At 37.3% G+C, this 9406-nt stretch overlaps 1 pseudogene; it reads right to left on the bottom strand.

The window, feature by feature from the left end:
• The window catches only part of LOC107458601 (60S ribosomal protein L18-2-like), a 17937-nt pseudogene extending 13852 nt beyond the window's left edge, over window positions 1-4085 (bottom strand).
• Between the last annotated feature and the right edge of the window lie 5321 nt (window positions 4086-9406).

The following is a 9406-nucleotide window of genomic DNA, read 5'->3' as shown; positions in this document are numbered from 1 at the left end:
ATTCCAACCTGATTGAGAACCGACAGATGATTAGCCGTGCTGTGACAGAGCATAGGAACGTTTTCACTGAGAGGATGGGAAGTAGCCACTGACAATGGTGACGCCCTACATGCAGCTTGCCGTAGACGTGCTTTACAAACAATTGAGTTAAATATTACATTGCAGGAATTCAGAGGACAAAGCATCTCCAAAACTCCAACATATTCCCCATTACTGCACAACAAGTAACGCTACTATTCTCTATTATTTTAACTTACAATTTTAAATACTTTGACTTCTTACAATTAAATCCAAATCACCTTATTGACCTCCTGACTAAGATCAATAAAATAAACATTGATTGCTTCATACCAATAATCTCCGTGGGATCGACCCTTACTCGCGTAAGGTATTACTTGGACGACCCAGTGCACTTGCTGGTTAGTTGTGCGAATCACAAATTCGTGCACCATAAGTCAAAAAAGAAAATGATTCAGTGTGTTTGTTTTGTGTTTTACTATGTAGAGATCCATATATATAGATCCATAAATTACCTTAACAGATCCATCAACTATAAAGTATAACTGGGTTTCATGTTTTGTTTTGATTTTATTTAATGTATGTAAATGTCAGAGAGGAGATTCAGCGCATTAAAGCAGCCAACCTTGAGATCCCACATCGAGAAGCTTTTAGCGCCGCAGCAAAAAATGTCTCTCTCTTTTCCATTTTGTTCTTTCTTTCTTTCTCTTTTTTCGTTTAGGGCTTTAGCCACATGTAGGGTTAGCACTACCACCACCACTGCACATGATTTATTCATAGTTTTAGATAATGTTATATGTACTCTTTTTTTATACATCTTTAATTTTTGGTATTGAAATTGATATTAATAAGATCGAGAGAAGATTAAAAAAGTATATAAATGATGCGTGCACTCAAAATATCGTAAACATCATTTTTCTTTAGGTTTTTGATGAGTTGGATGATACTTTTTCCCTTTATATTTGCAGGAGAATATGCGACAGCAAGACCTGCAGCAGCTACTATACTGGAACGATCATGGTACAAATCTCCTTTTTTTTATGTTTATTGTAATAGCCTTGCTATCAGAATGTCTCGCTTCCGGCTGTGCCACGCTGATAGCTTGGATATTACAACGACTTTAAACATATTTAATACTAAGATAGGAGCCTGTTAAAACTTAAAACCATATAATCTTTCTAAAAGGGACTTTTTTGTTGAAAGTATAAATACGTACATGCAGACCAGATACAATACTTACAAATTATATATATACCTAATATTAATTTACAAGCATTACATATCACAATTCCTATCCCTCTTACAAAATTTGTAAAGATAAAGGCGAGGAAAACATAATATCTAAAACAATACAAAATATTGTGTAAACAGAAAACGAAATAAACTCTTCATGACTTATTCGTCCATGTCCTAAAAAGGAAAAACTTATAAGGGAGTGAAAACATCGTCCTCGCTGGTTCTCACTATAGGGTTAGAGAATTGCTATAATAAGATACGTAAATTAAAACTGTTTTCAAGGTACAGTGATTGTTGCTCGCCTTATGCATCTTTTCAAAAACCAAATGTTTACATTCAAAAATCCAAAATCCTTTTTAAAAGAGAAATCTATTAATTCTTTAAAATCCAAAACTTTTTGTTTTATATAAAATATTAAAAGTTTTTCTAGACAGTATGAATGACCAACCAGTTCCAAGCATAGGTTTATTAAGTCTATGCTAAACTAGTTTGATTTTTCATACTTCACTAAACCACAAACACAAACCAATCATGGTCTCTGACCCATCACATTCCAACCAATTTCAAATCAATCATGGCCCCAGACCTAAACAACTCAATCAACATCCAATTCATCACATTCCAACCAATTTCAATCACAAACACAAGTAAAGAGGTTCAAACACAATCAAAGCAGTAACATCAAGTATAGCAATTTGCAGTTAAACATAATTATTCACATAGGCAAACCAATTACATTATGCACACCCAAACAATGTCGCATAGATGCATATAATGAATGCCTGTCCTATTGGCTGTGATATCACATTTTCGGTTCAACTACCAACCCAACACATCCCCATGGGAATGTTTCCTTTCGGTCATGAATATAAATGGGAACCCCCAGGGATATCGTGCCCAGTACACGGTCCAGGGATATAGTGCCCGACACACTCTTGTGATTCATAAAGGATGTGAGTGAGATACTCTGCTTCAGTCCTCACATTAGCCAAGGATATAGTGCCTGGCATACTGTCCAGGGATATAGTGCCTGGCACACAGTCCAAGGATATAGTTCCAGCACACTACTCAAGGATATAGTGCCTGGCACACTCTTGCGACTCACATATCGCTTCTCAATCAGAACCAGACTCATCTTTGTCCCGATTTCAAAATAATTCTGGGCCCACTTTCTTTCAAAAATCAGAACGTATTCAGTTCATATCTCGCCAAGAGTCATTTTTCCTCAAATCAATTTTGTTTAAAACCATACCGCTTTTGGTAACATTCTCCGAAAACTCGAAACAACTTCAAAATTGTCTCAATTATAAATCTCTTAGAAAAGACTCAAAAATCCTTCACTCTTAAATCCATTCGTTTAACCACTTTAAAGTCAAGAGTCGTTAATTAAAAATCCTTGACAAGGTCTCAAGACTTTAAGGGAGAATCTACCAAAATCTCAACTTCTTAAATTCATTAAAGATCCTCAAAAAACATTGTTTTCTTAATTAAATCAATCAAATAAAGTTCCTTATTCAAATCAAAATCCAATCATATAAATTAGAAGTTCCGAACCAATTTTCAAAGCCAAAACAATTTCAATTTCACTATTAAAACCAATTATTTCAACTTTTTCTCAAAACATCACAAAACGACATCATTCAATCAAAGTCAAATTTCTTGTAAATTCATTAAAGTTCCTCTGAACAAAATCCTTAAGTTCAACTCAAAACACAAGCCTTTTTAATATTTAAAATCGATCTTAGAACATAATACTTTTCTTAAGTAATTTAAAATCGTAAAGTAATTCTTTTCTAAGTAAATAGAACTCGTGACATATATTTTTCTTAAATAAATTAAATTTGAAACATAACTATTTCCTTAATAAATTGAATAATACAATTTCTCAAATACAAAATTTTCTAAACACATTTCAAAAAAAGTCTCAGAATCTATGAAAATTTCGGCAGCACCTCCCCTAAAACTTGGACTCTGCCACCTTTTTCGGGTCCCAACCAAATCATTCCCCAACCCTTTCCAACGGGTTCAAAACCAAATCAATTCAAAATCAAGTTGATTCCAACAATTCATATCATTTTCATATCTCAAGAAAACTGATTCAAAATCAAATCATTTTCAATGAATCAAACTCATTTCCAAAAATTTAAAGAAACAATTCAGCTACCTTCCGTTTAACAAAACCAAACCATAATCCAATCAAACAAAAAATCATATTCATCAAAAACAGCTAGACAATACATAAGACTTATACAAGCACTAAGAAGTGTGTTTCTCACATTAATATCCATTTATAACAATTCCAAATTATAAAATTGAGTTTTTAGCAAAAGTCCCTACCTCGATAAGCAAACCCATAAACCAAACGCATCATAGGAAATTTTATCTGTCGGCTCGCAGCTACTGGAAGCCACAACCTGAGCTCCAAACCATTTTCGCAGCAACCACAGCAACATTAAAGCAACATGCAACATTCAGAGCTCGACCCTACGTTGCCAGAACCTCAGAGTTTATAACCAAACATAACTAAAACTTATATGCTAGCGACCAAGATTTCGGAATAGAGACACCTACTATAACAAGGAAGAACAGCTGAACTGAACGGCAGTAACTTTGGTGGTGGCTCCGGCATTGGCAACTCACGATAAATAAACTCCTAGCACAAACAACTTCAGCAACTACTCTCATGATAATAACAAACTTAACAGATAAAGAAGATATGAAGCAAGGTTAGAGCTTACCAATAAGACAGAAGCTTCAGTGGCGGTTTCCAACGGCAGCAGCGGTGACGATGGCTCGACGGCGGTGATGCAGGTGGCTTCCTTCCCCTCCATTGCATTTTGGTTTCATTTCCCTCTTCTCTTCTAGCACTAACGTGGCCACTAACGTGGCTCTTGTCTGCTTCTTCTTACTTGAAATCAAACAAAAAAAGTGGATGAAAGTCTTGCTCTTGATCATGAGATGATGCATCATTCATTTTATCATTCAACCCTTGCATTATTCTCATGAAATTGTTAAAAATTTACAATGTTTGCTTGAATCAAAGTGTGAATGCATATTCAACCAAATACTTGCTTATTGCCTAAGAAAATACATGAAACTAACCTAAAACACACAAAAAATGGCTAGTGAAACTAGCTAAGATGCCCTAGCATCACAACACCAAACTTAAATCTTGCTTGTCCTCAAGCAAGTGATAGACCATAAGAAGAATGAATGAAAATACAAGAGATATAAGTCCTTATTCAAAAAATTCAAACCCTTGGTTCATGGGGTTTCATGCATAGCAACTTAGGTTCATGTTCTTGCTGGTTTCTAGGCTATAACATGCTCTTGAACACTCAATCTATTGCCTTCTATGAGACCCTTATTCATTGATCCTTATTTTAGCTCTGCTTTGTTTTCCTTTTCTCTTTAGAGCTTATTGCTTTCTTAGGCTAAGTGCTCTGTGTTGAGGCAACTCTTTATGATAAGCTTTCACTTGACACTCCCGAACCAGTTGGTTCAAGGTGCTAGGTGTTGAGATACCCCTAAGGACTTACTCACTCAAGTCTCTCCTGAGCACATACATACCACAGGCACATGGTTTGTTATTTCCTTCCTAAGACCTTGGTGTCCAGCACCTCTTTGGGTTACTAAATGTTTTATAACAAAGTTGCTCTTGATAATGGACTTTCAATTGACAATCCCGGGTTAGTTAACCTAAGTTGTCAAGTGATGAAGCACTCCTAAGAACTTACTCATCCAAGCAGATCCTTATATAGAAACACCACAGACATATGCCTCAAGGTTCAAACTATTGGTGCCTAGCCTTATTCCTTGCTCTTTTCTTTCTTTCTCATTCTCTTTTTCACTTTTAGGACCTTGTTTTTCATTTGAGTCTCATAGAATGCACTTCAAGCTCATAATTCAGGAGACATCTTAGCTTTGAACCTTATTGATGAATCAACTTAGCTAGCAAACACCACCACAAACACTAGGACTTTATTCTATAATTATTGGACTTCACTCTTATTTTTCATAACATTTTCTTTTATTGAACTCAAGAAACAAGCATACAATCATAGGCATTGGTGTAGTAGCCTAAACAACTAGGCTAGAAAGTAAGAGATAAGCTAAAGAAACTAATTGCAAGAACATATTGAAATTCCTAAGCTAACTATGGAAGCATGTTCTATTTCATACATGATTTTCCTTATTTAAAGCTTTAAAAGAAACTCCACCACCTTTCATTCATTGATGTGCTTTCCCTTCTTGTTCCTCTCCTCTTCTTGGTCTCTTTCCTAGTTGCTTGCATCTCCTCTTTCTTTGTGTTTTTCATTTAACTTCTTCCAGAATCCAGCATTCTCCATCCTCTTTCTCAATACTTCTTTGTGGTATTTTTCCCTTCCTTCTTCCTGCTCTTTTCGCTCCTTATAGACTGCATCATATCTTGGGATTGTTGTGTGCAAATTGTGCATGTACCCGGCCATGTAAGTTAGCTTGGCTTGGGTATTTATATCATAGTCATCCCTGTTTATTTGTCTCCCTTAATTAAGCACATTGAACTCATTGAATGCCTTCATTTGAGCTATTTAGTGTTGGTTGAGTTCTTGAATTCTCTTTTCTTGATGCACTTGTCTTTCGGACACTTGGTTAATGGCTTGAGAAAGTTGGGATTAGTGCTCCTATTGTTGCTCTATTAGTTTCTTGTGCAACTCCTTTTGGTGATTTAGCAAGTGAAACTGGAAGTGTTCTAGTTGCTCTTGTCCGTCCACATATCACCTTCTTAGATCTTCAATAACTCCTTAGATGTGGCTCATGTCGATGATGACCGAAGTATGTTGCTCTTCTTGTTGTTGCTTCACTTGTTGTGCTTCTTCTTGAAGCACCCTCTTCCTTCTCTGAGGTCTTCTTAGCTGTTGAGCAGGCACGACATAATTCATCTGCTGGGGCGTGATTGGTTTCCCAGGTTTTAGCCATATGGGGTTGGTGTCCTCAAAAGCCACTTTGGCTTTCATACACACCCTTAGGATAGTGCTTGGATATCCCAACCAGGCTTCCAGATCATTTTTCTCCGAAATCTCTTGGATACCTTCAGCTATGATCATTAACATTGATGTCTCTACCCCTCATCATGCAGTGTACCATGGTAGCTCGAGCAATGTTGACCTCTGAATTGTTTGAGGCAGGGAGAATGTACCTTCTTACGATCTCAAACCATCCCTCAGCTTCAGGGATAGGGTCTCCTCTTCTGATATACCTTGGTTTTCTGTCAGAGTACCTCACCCAATCAGCCCCTACAACACATATGTCATTCATAATTTCCTCACAATCAGGGTCATTGCTCATTCTTGACTCAAAACTGGCTTCTTCGAAGGGCCTTGATCTCAACTGAAGAACTTTCATGATGACATTGGGGCTGAAATCAATTTCGGTCCCTCTCACATAGCTCTTAAAAGTGGGGGCTTTGCTTATGTCTTCCCTCATTACATTAGCATAGAACTCCTTGATGAGATTTTCATTTATCTTTGTGATTGTGTCTATGAGCACTTGCCACCTCCTTCTTTTAATCTTCTCTTGAATCTATGGGCATTCACCATCATTGAATTGGAAAGCAAGCTCCGGCAATATTTTCTTGGGTTCTATCCATCCAAGTTGGATTTCATGGAACACAGATTTGAACCTCCATTCATCAAAGGGAATGCTTTCCACCATTCCTTTCCCTTTCGTCTCCTAGAGCTTGATGCTGCCATGGGTGATATTGTGCTAGAAAAGATATAAGTGTGGAAGGTTATGACTTAAGAAAGAGGTTAGATGGTGATCAAGAGTGCTAAGTACAAGAAGAGAAAGTGTGGGTGTGGATAGAGGAAGGTGACCAAAAGCAAAAGGGTGTGAAGGTAGCTTGTGGCAGAATGAGAATTGGAATATCGAAGTGGTTTTTGGGTTCGGTTACATGGGTTGAAGGCTATTTATATTGGAAGATAGTAAGTGAATGAAGGGTGTGGATTAACCTTGTAGGCCGAAAATGGATGGTGGGGGTGTGAAGTGATATGGGCACAAGGATCACCACTTTATGAGGTGGTTGGGTTCGATCTTCAAAGATAGGGGTTATGACACATTGATCCCTTCAATGCTTGCATGGTAGCACTTCCCAAGGAGCTCTATTCAAAGACATATGTCTAGTCTTCTATAAAGTGGCCGAACTACTCTCCTTGCCTTGTCTCATCAATTCCATCCATTTCTTTCTTTAATTTCCTATGCAAAACAATAAAAGAAAAACAAAAGTTGAGTCTTATATGTGGCAGCAAGATGAAATATACGGCCAACTACTTTTTGAAATTTTTTTTCAATAATCAACTAAAACAAACTAAGTATTACTCATGACTTCAAATTAAATAGGCTTCTTAGGAGTCAGGCACGCAACATTAATGAACACCAAACTTAAGTTGTGATCATGTGGTGCAAGAAGAGTTGATCAAAGTTCCTATGCATGATATGATTATCATATATCTTCTTAGTGTGCATCACAATACCAAACTTGTTGTTCACTATGTGTTCCAAGAATTCAATTAAGTTCTTGTCAATTTGAATTTAATCTCATGAGTGCTAATTTATTAACTACTATAAAAAATATAAATTCAAAGGATATAAAGCATGGGTTGTCTCCCATGAAGCGCTTCTTTATCGTCATTAGCTTGATGGTTGGCCTTTGTTAGGGAGGGTTGTAAAGCCTCAAATCTTCTCCTCTTACAGTGAATTTGTCTCTACTTGCTTCTTTAAGAATCTCTACAGGCCCCAAGGAAAGGAATTAGCGGGATTAGCAGCTGGTGAATAGATATCACTCTGTCCCCTGGAGAAAAGTCCTTTGTATGGATATTTTTATTTTTCCATCTCCTTGGTACCTTTTTCCCAATCCTCCTTTCTCCTTCAAGTGCTTTGGTGATTCCTGTGTCCGGAGGGTCCTTGTTGATTGTTTCTCTTGAATCTTGTGGTTTTAGCTCCTCCTTGGGCTCCTTTAATTGTTGTACCACTTGAACTTCTTGTTCTTCCACCAAAGATGTCTTTAGAGGCTTTGATTGCAATCCACTACTTGTTTCCTCCAAGAATGGCTCCTTGTGATCATCCTTCAGGTCTTTATTCTCTTGTTCAGATTCATTTGACATGAAATGTGAGTTGTTCATCATGTATTCTCAATATCAAATCTCCTTGCTCAACATCTATAAGTGTTCTAATTGTGGCTAAGAATGGTCTCCCCAGAATGATTGGATGAAGATGGCTTTCTTCCATCTCAAGAATAACAAAGTCTATAGGGAGAAAGTACTTCTCAACCTTCACCAGTACATTTTCAACTACTTCTAGTGCTTGTTTCTGGGTCTTGTCAGCCAGTTGAAGGATTATGTTCGTGGATTTCAACTCATTAATTTGTAGCTTCCTCATGAGAGATAGAGGCATTAAATTTATGCTCGCTCCCAGATCAAAAAAACCTCTATCAATTATTGTGTTTCCTATAGCACAAGGGATGTGAAAACTCCCTGGATCCTTCTTCTTTGAGGGTAACTCTTTCTGGATAAGGGCACTGCATTCTTTATTCATCACTACTATTTGTCCACCCTTCAATGGGCTTTTCCTTGGTTAACAACTCCTTCATGCATTTGATATATGAGGGCATCTGTTGGAGGGCTTCAATGAAGGGTATATTGATATGAAGAGACTTAAATGTATCTGGGAACCTAGAATATGTCTTCTCCTTTCCACCAGCCTTGAGTCTCTGAGGGAATAGTGCCTTTGGTATATATGGTTTCAGGATTTCCTTCTCCATTAGCTCCTCTATTTGTGTAGGGTCAAGTTCTTGCTCTACCCCTGCCAAGCGCTCCTTTGGTTCCCCTTGATTGTGCTCTATTGGCTTGCTAACTTCTTCCTCCAAAGTCTATTCACCTCTTAGAGTGATAGCCTTGCATTCTTCCCATCTCACATTCTTTGTTTCTCCTCTTAGATTCTTCTCAGTGTCACTTGGAAAACTATCAGTGGATTTCGGGATTTGTTGAGAAAGGTACCCTACTTGAGATTCAAGCTTCTTAATAGTATCTCCCTGGTTCTTCATATCAAACCTTACTTCCTCTTTGAATGCTCTATTGTCTTGAGACTCCTTGCAATGATTTTCAAGGATGGCCTC

The sequence above is a fragment of the Arachis duranensis genome, chromosome 7 (genome assembly GCF_000817695.3).
Source record: "Arachis duranensis cultivar V14167 chromosome 7, aradu.V14167.gnm2.J7QH, whole genome shotgun sequence".
Classification (NCBI taxonomy): Eukaryota; Viridiplantae; Streptophyta; class Magnoliopsida; order Fabales; family Fabaceae; genus Arachis; species Arachis duranensis.
The sequence above is the reverse complement of the archived record's forward strand: the minus strand, read 5'-3'. Positions and strand labels throughout refer to the sequence as shown.